Here is a 20,771-nt window from a genome sequence, read left to right on the forward strand (position 1 = left end):
TGTGCCAGTAATCGAGCCCTGTTATTCCACAAGACATCATAAATGGCTAGCTAGCTAATAAAAGCACAGACATGATATATTTGTCAGACTGACTTCTACTCAGTAGAAAAGTAATTCACACCAAATTTCATTCAGTAACAGAAAAATAAATCTATTTATCATAAACAAACTTTTTTAAACAAGGACAAACAAATTACTCATTACTATTGTGCAACTTAAGCCATAAGCCTTTCAAACCTCAAAAACACACAAAGATTCATTCCTAATGTCATGGGTACAAAAGTATACACTGGGAGAAGCAAATTCATAGAATATAGAACATAGAACATTACAGCGCAGTACAGGCCCTTTGGCCCTCAATGTTGCGCCGACCTGTGAAACCAGTCTGAAGCCCATCTAACCTACACTAGCCAATTTTCAATGACCATTTAAATGCCCTTAAAGTTGGCGAGTCTACTACTGTTGCAGGCAGGGTTTTCCAAGCCCCTAGTACTCTCTGAGTAAAGAAACTACCTCTGACATCTGTGCTATATCTATCACCCCTAAATTTAAAGCTATGTCCCCTCGTGCTAGCCATCACCAACCAAGGAAAAAAGCTCTCACTGTCCACCCTATCTAATCCTCAGATCATCTTGTATGTCTCCATGAAGTCACCTCTTAAATCTCTTCTCTCCAATCAAAGTACAAGTGACAAGGATTTGATGAGTTGTTTCTCACAGTTATTCTAATGTGTTTAGCGATAGTGAGAGCGGCGGGAGCTGGGCGGAAGTGAAGTCGGAGCACAGAGGTGGTTGGGAAGGTGAGTGACTGTTATTTAAGTAGGTTTGTTCTAAATCCCAGGTCCTACACAGTAGGGCCTCCCTCCCAACCACCTCCTCTAACTTAAATTAAAAGTCCGCATTCTTGCACCAAAATATAGGGGGTCCAGGGAAGTTTCTGTTGAGAAAAGAGCGAATCTTTAGCTCAGGAGTCTTCGACAAGGAGGTTGAGTGAAGTGATTACGCCACAGTTGAAGAGGGTGAAGACATGACTGCCAAGCTGATTCAGTGTGCTACATGCATGATGTGGTAGGTCAAGGACTCTGGTGTATCTGGCTCGTATAACTGTGGAAAGTGTGTGCATGTTCAGCTTCTGACAGAGCATATTGCAGCACTGAAGAAAGAACTCGATGACCTCAGGCTCATCCGAGAGAACAAGATCTTTCTGGACAGGACCTTCAGTGAGGTTATTACACCGAGCATACCAGAAGAGAGTAGAAGGGAGAAGACGATGAGGAAGGCAGAGAGGAGACAAGTGCAAGAGACGCCAGTGGAAGTACCTGTCAAGAACAGGTTGAATCTTTTGGAAACAGTAGAGACAGACAACACTGCCAGTCCACGAGGCGGTCAGGTCTGTCAATCAAACGTTGGCGTGGAGGCAGAGCCGAGGAGTCAGATATCGCACAGAGCCGTGATAATAGGGGACACCATAGTGAGAGGAACTGAACGGGGTTTCTGTGGCAACAGGCAGGATTTGAGGATGGTGTGTTGCCTTCCTGGTGCCAGGGTTAAGGACATCGCAGACAGAGTGCAGGAAATCCTCAAGGGCGAAGGTGAAGAGCCAGAGGTGGTGGTACATGTCGGCACAAATGATGTGGGGAAGAAGAGGAGGAATATACTCCAGCAGGACTTCGGAGAACTTGGAAAAAGGCTGAAAAGCAGGACGTCCAGGGTGGTTATCTCCGGTTTGCTTCCAGTTCCTCGGGCTGGTGAGGTCAGAAACAGGGAGACAATGGACTTGAATGTGTGGCTGGGGAACTGGTGCAGGAAGCAAGGATTTAAATTCTTGGATCACTGGGGTATGTTTTGCGGTAAGGATAAATTATACAAGAGGGACGGGTTGTACCTTAATAGGTGGGGGACCAGCAGTCTGGCAGGCAGGTTTGCCACTGCAACACGGCTGCGTTTAAACTAAATAGCAGGGGGGAAGGGGATAAACTGGAAGTTTAAGAAGGAAATTGAAGGGAAAGTTAGAACAAGGGAAGTCAAGAAAGACAACGGTATCAATGGAGCAGAAAACTCAAAAAGGGATCATGCTGTAAGGTTGAGTGAAATAGGGATTGATAGAAAGGATGAGGGCAGTAACAAATTAAAAATATTATATATGAATGCACGAAGCATTAGAAGTAAGATGAATGAGCTTGAGGCTCATTTGGAAATTGGAGTTATGATGATGTGGGGATAACGGAAGCGTGGCTTCAAGTGAACAGGGCTGGGAAATGAATATTCAAGGCTATACATGCTATCGTAAGGACAGACTGACGGGCAGAGGGGGTAGGGTGGCCCTGTTGGTAAGAAATGATGTACAGTCCCTTGCGTGGGAGGACATAGAACCAGGGGATGTAGTGTCAATATGGATACAGCTGAGAAATTCTGAGGGTAGAAAGATCCTCATGGGAGTCACCTATAGGCCCCCAAACAGTAGTATGGATGTAGGGTGTAAGTTGAATAAGGAGCTGAAATTGGCCTGTCGCAAAGATATTACTACAGTTGTTATGGGGGATTTCAACATGCAGGAAGACTGGGAGAATCAGGATGGTATTGGACCCCAAGAAAGGGAGTCTGTGGAGTGCCTCAGAGATGGATTCTTAGAACAGCTGGTGCTGGAGCCTACCAGGAAGAAGGCAATTCTGGATCTGGTGTTGTGCAATGAACCGGAAGTGAAGGAGCCATTAGGAGGTAGTGACCACAATACAATAAGCTTTAATCTGCAATTTAAAAGGGAGAGGGTACAATCGGAAGTGACAATATTTCATTTGAATAAAGGGAACTATGGAGCTATGAGGGAGGAGCTGGCCAAAGTTCAATGGTGCAATACCTTAGCAGGGATGGCAGTGGAGCAACAATGGCTCCACTGTGTATAATGCAGAAGATGCAGGATCAGTTCATTCCAAAAAGGAAGAAAGATCCTAAGAGGAGGCAGGGGTGGCCGTGGCTGACAAGGGAAGTTAAGAAACATATAAAGTCAAAAGAGAAAAAGTATAGCATAGCAAAGATGAGTTGGAAAACGGAGGACTGGGAAGCTTTTAAAGAACAACAGAGGATTACTAAGAAGGAAATGAGGTACGAAGATAAACTGGCTAAAAATATAAAGGAGGATTGTAAAAGCTTTTTTAGGTCTGTGAAAGGAAACAAAATGGTTAAGACTAAAATTGGGCCCTTGAAGACAGAAACGGGTGAATATATTACAGGGAACAAAGAAATGGCAGAAGAGTTGAATTGGTACTTCACTGTGCTCACTGGGGAAGACACAAGCAATCTCCCTGAGGTAATACTGGCTGAAGGACCTGAACTGATGGGAATTTATATTTGCCAGGAATTGGTGTTGGAGAGACTGTTAGGTCTGAAGGTTGATAAGTCCCCGGGACCTGATGGTCTACATCCCAGGGTACTGAAGGAGGTGGCTCGAGAAATCGTGGATGCATTGGTGATCATTTTCCAATGTTCTATAGATTCAGGATCAGTTCCTGCGGATTGGAGGGTGGCTAATGTTGTCCCACATTTTAAAAAAGGAGGGAGAGAGAAAGCAGGAAATTATAGACCAGTTAGTCTGACCTCAGTGGTGGGAAAGATGCTGGAGTCTATTATAAAGGATGAAATTATGACACATCTGGATAGCAGTAACCGGATAGGTCAGAGTCAGCATGGATTTATGAAGGGTAAATCACGCTTGACTAATCTTCTGGAATTTTTTGAGGATGTAACTCTGAAGATGGACAAGGGAGATCCAGTAGATGTAGTGTACCTGGACTTTCAGAAAGTCTTTGATAAAGTCCCACGTAGGAGGTTAGTGAGCAAAATTAGGGCGCATGGTATTGGGGGCAAAATACTGACTTGGATTGAAAATTGGTTGGCTGACAGGAAACAAAGAGTAGTGATAAACGGCTCCATTTCAGAATGGCAGGCAGTGACCAGTGGGGTACCGCAGGGATCAGTGTTGGGACCGCAGCTTTTTACAATGTACATTAATGATATAGATGATGGTATTAAAAGTAATATTAGCAAATTTGCTGATGACACAAAGCTGGGTGGCAGGGTGAAATGTGAGGAGGATGTTAAGAGATTAGGGTGACCTGGACAGGCTAGGTGAGTGGACGGATGCATGGCAGATGCAGTTTAATGTGGATAAATGAGTGGTTATCCACTTTGGTGGCAAGAACAGGAAGGCAGATTACTACCTAAATGGAGTCAAGTTAGGTAAAGGGGAAGTACAAAGAGACCTGGGTGTTCTTGTACACCAGTCAATGAAAGCAAGCATGCAGGTACAGCAGGCAGTGAAGAAAGCTAATAGCATGCTGGCCTTCATAACAAGAGGGATTGGGTATAGGAGCAAAGAGGTTCTTCTGCAGCTGTACAGGGCCCTGGTGAGACCACACCTGGAATATTGTGTGTAGTTTTGGTCTCCAAATTTGAGGAAAGACATTCTGGCTATTGAGGGAGTGTAGTGTAGGTTCACGAGGTCAATTCCTGGAATGGCGGGACTATCTTATGTTGAAAGATTGGAGCGACTGGACTTGTATACCCTTGAGTTTAGAAGGCTGAGAGGGGATCTCATTGAGACATATAAGATTATTAAAGGATTGGACACTCTGGAGGCAGGAAGCATGTTTCTGCTGATGGGTGAGTCCCGAACCAGAGGACACAGCTTAAAAATAAGAGATAGGTTACTTTCTTCCCACCCCCACCCTCCTCTCACTTATCTCTCCATCCTTCAGGCTCTCTGCCTTTATTCCTGATGAAGGGCTTTTGCTTGAAATGTTGATTTTACTGCTCCTCGGATGCTGCCTGAACTGCTGTGCTCTTCCAGCACCACTAATCCAGAATCTGGTTTCCAGCATCTGCAGTCATTGTTTTTACCTCATTGATTTTAACCCTACTGCGAATCCTCTTGCAAGGATGCCTGCGTTGAAGAAGTTTTCCTCCTCTCTCTACAAGAATCTCAGGGAGTCCCTCTCCCACTGCAACTCTATGCTACTTTCTCCCCACCCCCACCCTCACCCTCCTCTCACTTATCTCTCCACCCTACAGGCTTTCTGCCTGTATTCCTGATGAAGGGCTTTTGCCCGAAACGTCGATTCTACTGCTCCTCGGATGCTGCCTGAACTGCTGTGCTCTTCCAGCACCACTCTAATCTGAACTCTGGTTTCCAGCATCTGCAGTCATTGTTTTTACCTTGGAATATTGCATGCAATTCTGGTCTCCTTCCTATCGGAAAGATGTTGTGAAACTTGAAAGGGTTCAGAAAAGATTTACAAGGATGTTGCCAGGGTTGGAGGATCTGAGCTACAGGGAGAGGCTGAACAGGCTGGGGCTGTTTTCCCTGGAGCATTGGAGGCTGAGGGGTGACCTTATAGAGGTTTACAAAATTATGAGGGGCATGGATGGGATAAATAGACAAAGTCTTCTCCCTGGGGAGTCCAGAACTAGAGGGCATAGGTTTAGGGTGAGAGGGGAAAGATATAAAAGAGACCTAAGGGGCAACTTTTTCACACAGAGGGTGGTATGTGTATGGAATGAATTGCCAGGGGAAGTGGTGGAGGCTGATACAATTGCAACATTTAAGAGGCATTTGGATGGGTATATGAATAGGAAGGGTTTGGAGGGATATGGGCCGGGTGCTGGCAGGTGGGACTGGATTGGGTTGGGATATCTGGTCGGCATGGACGGGTTAGACCGAAGGGTCTGTTTCCATGCTGTACATGTCTATGACTCTATGAAGCAGATTTTCCTTAACTCAAGAACTATAGATATCACTCTGTCTCATAAAGTGTCCACCTTTAAAAGCAAATGTGAACATTGTTTCTTTTACTGTGTCAAGTTAATTGAGATTCATGTAGGATGCCTAATAGCGTTGTCATTCTGTTGTCCAAATTCGCATAATTACTTATTTAACCGATCCAAATGATGACACTCTCATACAATATGAGCCCGATTCTCCCAGCACTGAAGGAATTGCCACTGCTGGGATATCCCAAAGAAGACCAGCATCTCCGGCTCCTGTGCCAATTTTCAAAGTTCTTTGTGCATCTTGTACAAGCACTGTCAGCCTGGAGCTGCCCTTCATAGTGTTCCTGACATTTTCTCCAGATATTGCCAATAACAGGGAATTGGTGTGTGACATTTATTGGGGTCATCCCTCTTCTGTACCAGCCCACAATTATTGTGATCGGGTTGATACAGAGGAGAGCTTTTGCCCGAAATGTTGATGTTCCTGCTCCTCGGATGCTGCCTAACCTGCTGTGCTTTTCCAGTACCACTCTAATTTTGACTCTGATCTCCAATATCTGCAGTCCACACTTTCACCTGTTACAGAGGGGGGCTGACCCCATCCTGAAATGGCAGGGAAAGCCGTGACACTCTCTGACAGACCTTCTCTGTGGTGTCTTCTACAATCTTCTCTCTGCCACCTCACTGTTACTCTGGCACTCTCCCACGCCCCTCCAAGGACCATGCTTTACCCCTCTCGCTATTGCTTGCAGCATCTTCACTCACACATGGTCACCTCCCCAAACACCCCCAAATTTTAAAAAAACACACCGCTAACCCTGCATGGTGTACTCACCCATTCAGGACAACCTGCAGCTCCCACCTGCACCAGCACCAAGAGCTATACCCGCTCACTTTTATCTGCTTAATGCCTTCCTTTCTGTCCTTTCAGCCCACACTTACGCAGAATGAGCTTGACATTCAGCTCCTTATATGGAGAGAATCCTGAAGCTGACCATCCCCACATGGTGAGCTGACCGTGTCCCATTTCTTGGACTGATATCCAAAGCTTCCTTTGATGTACTGCTATGCCAGGACCCCCGTACTGATGGCTTTCTTCCTTGACGTGACTGAGGACTGCAGGCAGCCGTGACAGACCACCTGACTGTAAGTCTGGACTAAACAACAAGCTGAGACAGACGTACTGTGAGCCTGTTAGCTCTGGCTGAAGGGACACAGCACAAAAAGGCTCATTGAGGGGGTGGGGGAGTGCTGTGAGCATCCTGGTCAGCTCAAAGTGAATGAGTGCTAAGAGACAAAGCGACAACCTTTGAGATGCAGCCTGGTTCAATCTGTGAGCCAGGCACACCCACCTTTCTGATGAAGGGCTTTTGCCTGAAACGTTGACTCTCCTGCTCCTCGGATGCTGCCTGACCTGCTGTGCTTTTCCAGCACCACACTTTCGACTCAGATCTCCAGCATCTGCAGTCCTCACCTTGCCCTTGAGTGCGTGGTGTCCTTGCAGCGTTGCGACAACAGTTGCCAATGAACCCTGAGGTGCATCTTTAAAGCACTAAAGAATAGTGCCAGTGGATTGGAGTTGTGCCACAATGTTGCAGAGCGGCTGGCAAGGACGTGAGGCCACTGCCAATGGAAACATGCACCAAGATGCTGGGACTGGGTGTCTAAGATGGCGGATCTTAGGAACACATGGAGAGCTGGAGTCACACAGACATCGATGTTGGGAGTTGTCGGCGTTTTGTTTTTCAATTCAATGTCGCGGGAAATGTAGCTTACGAAGCTGAGGAGAGCAATAACCCCCCTTAACAGGCATTGCTGAGCAAGAATCTTGTCTTCATGTCTGGAACTCTGTTGGAAAATACAGTTAGTCGTTTGTGATGTCAAGACTTGACTTCTCATATGATTCTCCCAGACGTCTCACTGTAGCCCATGACATTCAGGCTCCCAGAAGATTTCATTAATGACACAATCTCACTCGCTTTTCAAATTGCACAGAGAGGAAAAAAAAACTATCCTAGTATTTTACAGTCATTCCACAGAGTCCAATTTCCAATTTTCCAATTTATAGTCAAAAAATATATGGTCCCCAAAGATAGAATCTCACAGAGTAGTAAAGGATTCCTATATGGCACAATCATTAAATTGGATTGATGAATCCAGCAAAAATAAAATGAAAAAAATCCTGGAAATACTCAACGCATTTGTGGTGAGAAACAGAGTTAACTTTTCAGATCTGTGCTGCTTTCTTTCACCTGAGCTGCTGAGTCTGAAAAGTTGGGTTGGATTTAATGCCACCTCATTCAGGGAAGGCTAGTTCAATCCAGTCTGTACTTCTGAGGCTCTAAGGCTCTGGTTAGACCACATTTGGAGTATTATGCGCAGTTTTGGACCCCATATCTCAGCAAGGATGTACTGGCCTTGGAGTGTGTTCAGAGGAGGTTAATGAGAATGGTCCCAGGAATGAAAAGCTTAACATATGAGTATCCTTTGAGGACTCTGGGCTTATGTTCGATGGAGTTTAGAAGGGTGAGGAGGGATCTAATTGAAACATACAGAATACTGAATGGCCTGGACAGAGTAGATGTTGAGAAGATGGGGGCAGGAGAGACTAGGACCCGAGGGCACAGCCTTAGAGTAAAGGGAAGATCTTTTAGAACGGAGATAAGGATAAACTTTTTCAGCCAGCGAGTGGTGAATCTATGGAATTCATTGCCACCGAAGGCTGTGGAGGCCAGGTGATTGACGATATTTAATACTGAGGTAGATGTGTTCTTGAGCATCAAGGAGATCAAGGGTTATGGGGAGACAGTGGGAGAATGGGGCTGAGAAATTTATCAGCCGTGATTGAATGACGGAGCAGACTCAATGGGCTGAATGGCCTAATTTCTGTTCCTATGTCTTATGGTTTTATGGTCTTTCCCCGGGATCAAGGCTCCAGCAGCTCACCAGTGCCATTGGGATGGTGGTGTCCATTGCTAGTACTGCATCTAGCTCACCTGAGGACCACACTGATGAGGGACTTAAGGCATAGTGGTCACAGGGAAGAGGCTGTGCGCGACTTGGGGATTTGGTGGGGGGGTTCATGTGGAGGGAGAGTTGGCTCACAGCAGCCCGTCTTTTCAGTTCCCAGCATTCTCAATAAGCCAATAACAAGGGCTTTGCCGTCCTTCCCCAGCCCAGGGAGAGGTGGGTGTTTGCCCACAGTCAATGCATGTCAACTCCTGTGTTGGCCCCATAGCAAGGCCCCTGCAGTAGAAGCATGAGACCTTTAAGAGCGTATTCATCACAGATCACTGTTGATAGCCTATTTAAAGGTAGGCCTGCGTAAATTTAGTGGGCAGTCATAGAGTAGTGCATCAGGGAAACAGGCCCTTTGGTCCAATGCGTCCATGCCAATCAGATATCCTAAATGAGTCTAGTCCCATTCACTAGAACTTGTCCCATATCCCTCTAAACCCTTCCTATTCATATACCCATCCAGATGCCTTTTAAGTGTTGTAATTGTACCAGCCTCCACCACTTTCTCTGGCTGCTCATTCCATACTCACACCACCCTCTGTGTGAAAAAGTAGCCCCTGAGGTCCCTATTAAATCTTTCCCCTCTCACTTTAAACCTATGCCCTCTACTTTTGGACTTCCCTACCCTGGGGCAAACACCTTGGCTGTTCACCGTATCCATGATTTTACAGCAAGGAACATCACTTGGGAACGTCAAGGTGTTATTTTTCTTGTTAATTTAGGGGATGTGGGCATCACTGCCAGGCCAGTATTCATTATCCATCCCTAGTTGTCCAGAAGGCAGTTAAGGGTCAACTACATTGCTGTAGGCCTGGAGTCACACGAAGGCCAGACCAGGTGATTGCATAACTAAGCAGTTGCAGTAAGGAAGGGTGGTTGCTATTATGGAGTGCCAAGTGTGATTTTCAGTCATTGAAACAACTAGAAAGAACATAGCCTAGCCATTCTGGATTCCTGAAGTGTTCTCCCTGTCACTACTGTTGTCCTCTGGGAAGGCCAGATAATGAAATCAGCTGTATAACTGTCAGCATACCCTCTATCTGTGGGATTGTCAAGGGACAACCTAGTGGGGCCAGTCAAATGAAAATACACTGTGGTCCCTTCGCAATAATTCAAGAGCGATGGCATAAATATTTCTGGAAAATGCATTCAGAATTTCATATTGAAGTTTCAAAAATTGTAGATGACCCTGAGGGACCCAGCTTCAAGGAAGGAAGAAAAATGATCACATATAAGGTTCCAATAAATACATTAAATGAGATGAATGATGCTTGCACTCTGCAAACAGGTGAAATTTATTTGAGAGTCCATAAAGCTTTCAACTCTCTCTGAATGAGGTTTGTCAATTAGTTCTATAAGGTTTTTTAGCTTACATGTTTTATATTTATTCCAAATGGATCTTGTAAAGGTTACAGAAGGCAACAAAGTAAATATAAGATTTTTTTATGAAAAAAAGTCCCTTCAGTTTGTTAATGGTTTTTGTGGTTGTGACATTTTTCGGTGCTGTTTTGCTCTGTTTTACATTTACAAAGAACACATGTGTCTAATCCTCTGAACTGACTCAAAATATGCAAGACAGACTACCAGATGCTGACAACGTATAATTTGAAAACCTACTTGATGTGGTACGTCAAGAATGTGAGCACAATGGTAGCAATTTTTCTTTGCATCATGTTCAAAAAATTAACAAGATTCATTCTTTTCCCTGAATTTGAGAGGAACACTCAGATGGAAATATTTGCTTCTGTTTAACCTAAATTTGTTGCTGTTGTTTTTCATTCCCAGCTGTTTGTTTTTCTATTGCCCTATTTCCTAATCCATCTATTGCTTTCTCTTTCTTTCAGAATGCCACACTGTACTGTTGCAGACTCAATGTCTTGTCAAACAAGGATAGTCCTTTACAGAGTGTGATTAGTTAATCGCAGAATCATTATAATGCAGAAGGAAACCACACAGTCCATTGAGCCATGGGCACACGTATGGGCCCCAGCTATGCCTGTCTCTTTGTTGGCTACATAGAGCAGTCCCTCTTCCGTAGTTACACCGGCACCACTCCCCACCTCTTCCGCCGCTACATTGATGATTACATTGGTGCCACCTCGTGCTCCCGCGAGGAGGTTGAGCAATTCATCAACTTCACCAACACATTCCACCCCGACCTTAAATTTACCTGGACCATCTCTGACACCTCCTTCCCCTTCCTGGACCTTTCCATCTCCATGAATGATGACCGACTTGACACTGACATTTTCTACAAACCCACCGACTCCCACAGCTACCTGGATTATACCTCTTCCCCCCTACCTCCTGCAAAAATGCCATCCCGTATTCCCAATTCCTCCACCACCACCGTATTTGCTCCCAGGAGGACCAGTTCCACCACAGAACACACCAGATGGCTACCTTCTTTAGAGACCGCAATTTCCCTTCCCATGTGGTTAAAGATGCCCTCCAATCATTTCATCCATATCCTGCACCTCCGCCCTCAAACCTCACCTCTCCAACCGTAACAAGGACAGAACCCCCCTGGTGCTCACCTTCCACCCTACCAACCTTCGCATAAACCAAATCATCTGCCAACATTTTCGCCACCTCCAAACGGACCCCACCACCAGAGATATATTTCCTTCCCCACCCATTTCTGCTTTCTGCAAAGACGGTTCCCTCCGTGACAACCTGGTCAGGTCCACAACCCCCCAACAACCCACCCTCCCTTCCTGGCACCCTCCTCTGCCACCGCAGGATTTGCAAAACCAGCGCCCACACCTCCTCCCTCATCTCCATCCAAGGCCCCAAAGGAGCTTTCCACATCCATCAAAGTTTTACCTGCACATCCACCAATATCATTTATTGTATTCATTGCTCCCGATGCGGTCTCCTCTACATTGGGGAGACTGGGCGCCTCCTAGCAGGAGCTTTAGGGAACATCTCTGGGACACCCGCACCAATCAACCGCACCGCCCTGTGATCCAACATTTCAACTCTCCCTCCCACTCTGCCGAGGACATGGAGGTCCTGGGCCTCCTTCACCACCGCTCCCTCACACCCGACGCCTGGAGGAAGAACGCCTCATCTTCTGCCTTGGAACACTTCAACCCGAGGGCATCAATGTGGATTTCACCAAGTTCCTCATTTCCCCTTCCCCCACCTCACCCCAGCTCTAACCTTTCAGCTCAGCACCGCCCTCATGACCTGTCCTACCTGCCTATCTTCCTTTCCACCTATCCACTCCACCCTCCTCTCTGACCTATCACCTCCATCCCCACCCCATTCACCTATTGTATTCTATGCTACTTTCCCCTCACCCTCACCCCCCCCCTCTCATTTACCCCTCCACTCTGCAGGCACCCTGCCTCTATTCCTGATGAAGGCCTTTTGCCCGAAACGTCGATTTTCCTGCTTCTCGGATGCTGCCTAACCTGCTGTGCTTTTCCAGCACCACTCTAATCTAGACTCTGGTTTCTGGCATCTGCAGTCCTTGTTTTTACACAGTCCATTGAGCCCAGGCCAACTCTCTGTGCACCCACAGACTCGGTCCTGTTCCCCTGCTATATTCCTGCAACCCTGCAAGTCTACTTCCCTCAAGTGCCCATCCAATTCGTTTTGAAATCAGCCATTGTCTCCATTTCCACTAACCTGGGCAAAAAGGTGAAAGTGAGGATTGCAGATGTTGGAGATCAGAGTCTAGTTTAGAGTGGTGCTGGAAAAGCACAGCAGGTCAGGTAGCATCCGAGGAGCAGGAAAATCGACATTTCGGGCAAAAGACTTTCATCAGGAATTCCTGAAGAAGTACTTTTGCCTGAAACATCGATTTTCCCGCTCCTTGGATGCTGCCTGACCTGCTGTGCTTTTCCAGCACTACTCTAATCCAGACTCTAACCTTCTGAGCAGTCAGTTCAGAGTCATTACCACATTACCATTCACTGCATGAAAAAGCTCTTCCTCCCATTCTCAAGTGTCTCTTCCCAAAACATTATATCTCTGTGCACGTCACTTACCCCTTCCCCTACCACTCCCTATATCATCAACCAATGGGAAAGATTGCCTTTTACTGCCTTGTCTAAACCTGTCATAATTTCGTAGACCATTCCCAAGTCTCCCCATAATTATCATCAGCCCAAGGAGAAAAATACTAGCTTTTTCAATGTAATATTTTAGCTGAAATTCCTCATCCCTGGAAGCATTATGGTAAATCTCCTCAGTTGCACATTCCCAAAGACCTTCATATCATTTCTCAAGCATTGGGAACAGAACTGGGCGTAGAGCTCTAATTCTGGTGTAGGAACTTTCAGAGGTTCAACATAGCATCTTAATTCCTCTAATTATGAGATGTGAGATCTCGTATATCTTGCTAATTATTTTGTTAATATATCCAAACACCTTCAAAGTTCTATGCACAAGAACACCCCAGTCCCTCTGTCCCAGTATACTCTCTAGAACTGTGCCTTTAGTCTGTATTGTCTCTCCCTGTTCATTTCACCAAAATGCATCAACTCTCAATAATGTTCTATTGGGCATTTATCTATTCATTTTGCTAAGCTCTCTGTTGTAGTGGATTGATGTTTTCCTGACTGTAAATCACAGTTCCATGTTTACCATAGAATCGTATACCATATAGTATGGAAGTAGGCCATTCGGCCCATCGAGTCCACACCGACCCTCCTCCCTACCTTATAACCTAGCATTTACCAAACCACCAAGCCAGCACATCCCTGAACACTGTGAGCAATTTGGCACAGCCAATGCAACTGCCCTGTACATCAATGGACTATGGGAGGAACCAGAGCACCTGGAGGAAACCCACATGGTGGAGAATGTACAAACTCCACACAGACAGTCACCCAAGGTTGGAATTGAAGCTGGATCCTTGGCGCTATGAGGCAACAGTGCAAACCACTGAACCACCATTCCACCCCATTTAGCAAATTCTGAAATGTTCCTGTGTGTTCTGATATCCAAGATAATTTTAAAAAATGAAATGCTAGTGCAAGAGGTTTGGTCAAAATGCATTTCAACTAGAATTTGTGGGGTGTGGGCGTTGTCGTACAAGGGGAATAGGGTCTTTCTGGTATAGATATATGTCGTTCCTCACCTTGGTGTGGTTCCTGGGTTAGCCTCAAAATTGTTCGGGACTTTCGAGAGAGAGGTCTGCCAGCGATTGGGAGCTCAGCAGGAAATCAGTTGTAGAATTTAAGAAAATGTGGTTGGGGCTCAAAGCAGCAGGAAAATGATTGTTTTCAGGTTTTCACATTATTTTCCAAAAACAACACCGATAAAATTCAGTTAGACTGGGGAGCAGAAAACTGCCTGGGCATTAATCTCCTGGCTTGATTCAATGGACTCCAGTAGAAAGTATAATTGTGGCTTTGGAATGGGAAGTATATCAAAAATATTGATGTTAAAGTTCACTCACTGTGGTTATAAGAAATACAGAAGACCAAGGAGTAATTTATTTTGGGAATGGTCGGGTCATTTGAAATTTCCCCGGAGTGTGAGTAAAAGGGAAAAAAGATAAGATTTGCATTTATTTCGTGCCTTTGATGACCACAGGAATTCCTAAAACAGACAACCAATTACGTATCGCTGTTGGAATGTGGGAAATTCAGTGGCCAATTTTATGCACAACAAGATCCCATAATCGGCAATACAGTAAAGGCCAGATGTTGATAGTCTGGGCTGTGTTCTCAACTTTTTGTAGTGTCTTTATGGTCCTGGGCAGAGGAGTTGCTGTACTCCAAAATCGTACCAATTTGCTGCAGACCAGGTCATGGTCTACTCTGGAAGATAGGATTTCTGACAATGCAGAAGGCTCATATTGAACTGGAGTCTTAACCTTAAGTCATTTTAGTGGGGATAGGATGCTGTGCCCTCTTTGATAGTGAACCATTCAGGATGCATAGAGAATTGGAGTAGTTAGCAACTTAACTCGATGCAGCCTTCACCATGCAATGTCACACAAGAGGTTTAATTACCTTATTAGTTCAGCCAACATTGGAGAACCAGTCACTATCTACTATTAAATAGAGTGGACTAGCCATTTTCAGTTATTCTCTATCTTTCAAATCTCAACACAGACTTTCATTATAAGTTTGTACTTCCCTCCAGTAACCTCTTTGCAGTATAGGTCCTAGTATCAGGCACTTTCTTTGGTATAGGGGCATCAGTCACTTTTGTAAGCACATTCAGTGTCTGAGTGTCAGTAGTGAAACTATCCACATACCCAATTTCTAACTTCCCTTATGCAATCGAGGCTGGATATGAAACAATGATGACACAGAATATGAGAAATAGATGGAGTGCTTTGTGACGTAGTGCAAAGATAACAATCTGTCCCTCATTGTCAGCATGAAAGAGTTGATCATCAACATCAGGAAGCAAGGAGGAGGGCATGCCCCTAACTGCAGCAGTGGAGCACAGGTGGAGACAGTGGGAGCATCAAGCTCCCAGGAGTGACGATCACCAACATTCTGTCCTCGACCACCCCCATTAATGTGACAGTCAAGAAGACACAACAAGGCCTCTTCTTCCTCAGGTGGCTAAGGAAATTCAGCATGTCCCTAAAGCCCCTCGCCAACTTTCACAGATATACCAGAAAGCATTCTATCCAAATGCATTACAGCTTGGTACAGCAACTCCTCCGCCCAGGACCATAAAGACACTACAAAAAGTTGTGAACACAGCCCAGACTATCATGCAAGCAATCCTTACATCCACCTACTCCATCTATACTTCTTATTGTCTCAGAAAGGCAGCTAACATAATCAAAATCCCCTCTCCCCACTTCCAACCTCTTCCAACAGGCAGAAGACACAAAAGCTCAAACACATGTACCAACAGACTCAAGAACAGCTTCTTCCCCGCTGTTATTAGACTGCTGAATGGACCTCACTAATTTCAAACCTAATATTGATCTTGCATTTTGTGCATCTTCCTTGCAGTCGTAACTTTGTATTCTTTGCTTTGCTCAATCACCCTACGGTCTTTATATGGTATGATCTGCCTGCACGCTAAACACAACCTTTCACTGTACTTGGGTACATGTGACAATAATAAATCAAATCAAAGCACAGGGGTATAACAATTGTGCCCTCTTGAAACCGGAGGTAGACACCTATGAATTTCACAGTCAAACTTCATTCCTCTTAAAGGGCTTGTGTCCAAAATGTCGACTCTCCTGCTCCTCAGATGTTGCCTGACCTGCTGTGTGTTTTGAGCGCCACACTTTTTGAATCTGACTCTCCAGTATCTGCAGTCCTCACTTTCTCCTGTACAGTTAACTGCCAGGCTTTGTTTAAACTGTAAACCAAGGGAAGTTGCCTCACTTTTGCCCAGTTGGTTTTTCAGGGTGCTAAATGAACCAGCTGATAGCAGTTAACTGTCAACCAGAATTGCTGGGCACATTTTCCATGGTAATGCATCAGCCAATCAGAGTCCACTTAACAACAAATCGGCACATAACTTTCATGCAGTGTAAATATTGGTTTCCCCCTTGAATTGGTATTCTTGCAAATTGTCCTGATGAGAGAAAGATGAGAAGTTTTAACGAAATATGTCTTTTTCAGCAATACTCAAATTCTGTCTTACCAAACAACTATTTAGTGCAGTTTAAACTATGAAAGATGCCTAAACATGTGGGAATTTCTTTCTTGGAGGGTAGTGAATCTGTGGAATTCTTTACAGCAGAGGGATGTCAAGAATCGTTCATTAAATATATTCAAGTGTTTTAATCAGTCACAGAATCAAAGGGTGTTGGGAAAACGCAACCATTAATAATCATTTATAGCTGTTATGGCCACCATTTCTGAGGCTAGCTTTTAATTCTGGATTTACTGGTTAATTCAAATACAAACTTGTTACAGTGTGATTTGAATATCTACCCACAGAAAGGAGTCTGTTTTTTGGACTACAGGCCCAAGGTAGATGTGGAAAAGTTGTTTCTCCTTGTAGAATAGTCTAGGACCAGAGGGTAGGACAATCTCTGAACAAGGGATCAAACTTTTAAGACAGAGATGAGAAGGAATTTCTCCTGTCAGAGGTTCTGTGAATCTGTGGAATTCTTTACCACAGAGGGTTGTCAAGGCTGAGTCAAGAAGTATATTATAAGGCTGAGATAGAGAGAGATTTGTATTCAGTAAAGGAACCAAGGTTTATGGGAGTAAGGAAGGAAAGTGGAGTTGAGGATTATCAGATCAGCCATTATCTTATTGAATGGCAGAACCGACTGGATGAACTGAATGGCCTACTTCTGCACCTGCGTCATATGGTCTTGTAGAAGAATATATCTTCACTTCATTCCAGAGGATTCTTTTGGTTAGCTGATCATTTCTGAGTGGTAAAGAAAGGACATTAGAAACAGGACTATGTCATGTGTAATGATGATGGGTGGCTTCACAAAGTAATAGTACTAAATCTGTTACCACACCTATTCACATTACTGTATTTAAAAACTGTAAATACAACTGGTAGTTTGCAGTCATAAATTAGAATATCTATAATTTAACTCTGCTAAGCACTACACTAGCTAAAATTGCTAAGGTATTGCACACGTATGCAGTCATTTTACACAATAGGTAGGGCAAAAATTAAATAGTGCAATGTAGCTTTTAATAAACTAACCACTGGGTCCCTCAACATAACTTGAAATTTCGGTCAAACTTAGGCATAATCTTCCAGATTAGTTCTCTGTAGTTCTAAAACTCCAAAAAACACCCCATGATAACATTGTAGGAGTTCAGGAAAATGATCACAAATTAAGACACAGTTTTGATAAGGGTGTCTGGGGCAACTACAAATGGGTACAGCCTCTGTCCCCTCCTTGTAAAACCAAAAACGTAAGAAACCCAGAGTCAACGCTGGCCCGAGGTATAGGAATGTCATACTTTAGAATTTTTGCATTGGGAGCTTTGCTGGAACTAACTATATGTTTGGTGCTGATATGTCCAGCTCATTGTATGAGCTTGGGAACAAACAGTCATTTGGTAGTATGTATCAAACTACAAATTGAACTGCAAGCTACTGTATCCAAAAAATAGACACCAGCAATCGTGGTTTTCAATAGCAGTGTTGAGGATGTACAAATTTTGTCAGCATGAATATGCTAAGTAACTATTGTAACATAATACAGAGACCTGTTGATTATACTTTCTTGAAGCTGATGAGATTGATTTCTTCATCAATGAGAATCAAGGTTGATTAGGGTTGGTGGGACTTGCCTCTCTTCAATACGTTTGAAGAGAGTTTCTTCTGATCAAAGCGTTAGACACATTTTTGTGAAAATCATGAAAAATAACTTGCATCAATGCAGGTTCCACAAAATGAGTCATCATTTCTTCTTCTACGTTATAAACATTAAGTACTTGGGTCAAGTTCTGTCAGAGAACCTTCGTCGGTTGGATTTGCATCATTCAAAATGCTGGTCATCGCACGATGAGATATTACAGGTTATCATATTCTGGAGTGTGTTTTTTTCACATTTAGAGACATTATTTCTTTTGGTTAGTCACTCGCAAATGCCTTTGTGCAATCTTTTGAGCATCATTTTAACAATGTAAACTATTGTACATGAAACACTACATTAACATAGTGTGAACCAACATGTGACAAAACACATTGATGAATGTAGAGCAGTGGATGTGGTGTACATGGATTTTAGCAAGGCGTTTGATAAGCTTTGCCATAGTAGGCCCATTTAGAAAGCAAGGAGACATGGGATACAGGGAAACCTGTCTGTCTGGATACAGAACTGGCTGGCCTATAGAAGACAGAGGGAAAGTATTCAGCCTAGAGCTCGGTGACCAGTGATCTTCTGCAGGGATTGTTTCTGGGACCTCTGCTCGTTGTGACTGTTATAAATGACACGGATGATGAAGTGGAAGGGTGGGTTAGTAAGTTTGCCACTGACACAAAGGTTGGTGGAGTTGTGGATAGTGTGGAGTGCTGTTGTAAGTTGCAGCAAGACATTGACAGGATGCAGAACTGGGCTGATGAGTGGCAGATGGAGTTCGACCTGGAAAAGTGTGATGTCATTTACTTTCGAAGGTGGAATTTGAATGAAGAATACCGGGTCAAAGGCAGGATTCTTGCCAGTGTGGACGTTCAGAGGGATCTTGGAGTCCATGTCCCTCAAAGTTGCCACCCAGGTTGATAGTGTTGTTAAGAATGCTTATGGTGTGTTGGCTTTCATTAACAGGGGATTGAGTTTAAGAGCCTCGAGGTTATGCTGCAGCTCTATAAAGCCCTGGTTAGACCACACTTGGAATATTGTGTTCAGTCCTGGTCGCCTCATTATAGGACAGATGTGGAAGCTTTAGAGAGGGTGCAGTGGAGATTTACCAGGATGTCGCATGGACTGGAGGGCATGTCTTATGAAGAAAGGTTGAGGGAGCTAGGGCTTTTCTCATTGGAGCGAAGAAGGAAGAGAGGTGACTTTGGAGAGGTGTACAAGATGATGAAAGACATAGATAGAGTGAATTGCCAGAGACTTCTTCCCATGGCAGAAATGTCTATCACAAGGGGGCATAAGTTTAAGGTGAGTGAAGGAAGGTTTAGGGGAGATGTCAGAGGTAGGTTCTTTACATAGAGAGTGGTGGGTGCATGGAATGGTAAAAGAGTCAGATACATTAGGGACATTTAATTGACTCTTGGATAGGCACATGGAAGATAGTACAATGAAGAGTATCTCGGTTAGACTAAACCTAGAGTAGGATAAAAAGTTGGCCGAATATCAAGAGCTGTGCTGTTCAATGTTCTATGACTGGGAAATGTTCCACTCTCTGATTTGAACATTGAGCTATAGAAGCAAATGACATCTGCCATGAATATAATCGAAGAACTCATTTCCTAAATCACTTCCACACTCGAGACAAACAGAAGAACCAATGTTTGGATCAGTAATTTCTCTTCACATGGATTATACTCCTCCAAATGTTCATTTGGTAAATGAGTTGTGTGGTGCAACACTAAACCACACCAGATCTGAAAGTCCCAGATTCAATCACTGCCAAGTGCCAAGTTAACTGATCCAATGTTAGGGAAGATCAGCCAGCCTTCTGCACAACCCAAAATTAAAATGTCTCTGCTTTGTATATGCACTTACCACCAACCCTGCATCCCCACAACACCCTCAACACCCCCAACCCACACCCCCACCTCACTTTCTGTAAGGCAAATTGTAAGGGTTGCAAAATTGTGGTGTTCGGGTTGGTTGCATAATTATGGTGGATGCAACATTTGGGGAGGTACATAACTTAAGGAAGGGTTGCAACACATGAGATGGATCACAAAATTGGAGGAGGGACATTGTGGACGGCTGACAACCGGTTAAGCTTAATCTCACACACACACACGTACACACACATACACACACATACACACACACTCACACTCACACACACGCACATACTCACACGTACACACACACATACATGCACACACACTCACACGTACACACACACGTACACACACATACACGTAAGCACACACATACACACACACATACACACATACACACACACATACATGTACACAGACATACACAGACACATACACACACACATACACACACATACACACACACGTACACACACATTCACACACACATACACACGTACACACACACACGCACACGCACGGACACAATCACACGCACGCGCACACACAGACACACTCACGCACATTCACACACACACGCACACGCACGCACACACACACTCCCACGCATGCACACACACTCCCACGCACACTCACACACACACGCACACGCGCACACACAAACACACACACACTCGCACACACATTCACGCGAACACACACGCGCATGCACACACACATGCACACACTCACAGGCACACACACACACTCACACACACTCGCACACACAGACACACAAACACATACTAACACACAGACACACGCACATACACACGTGCACGTGCACACACAGACACACTCACGCGCATTCACACTCACACGCACACCAGCATATGCATG

The 20,771-nt window shown here is 44.5% G+C and overlaps 1 pseudogene; it reads left to right on the forward strand.

The window, feature by feature from the left end:
* Nucleotides 1-1,026: 1,026 nt before the first annotated feature.
* Nucleotides 1,027-20,771, forward strand: part of LOC148149057 (uncharacterized) — a 63,772-nt pseudogene continuing 44,027 nt past the window's right edge.

This window comes from Chiloscyllium plagiosum, unplaced genomic scaffold (genome assembly GCF_037043375.1).
Source record: "Chiloscyllium plagiosum isolate Xiang-an unplaced genomic scaffold, Cpla_swu_hap1 HiC_scaffold_10, whole genome shotgun sequence".
Taxonomy (NCBI): Eukaryota; Metazoa; Chordata; class Chondrichthyes; order Orectolobiformes; family Hemiscylliidae; genus Chiloscyllium; species Chiloscyllium plagiosum.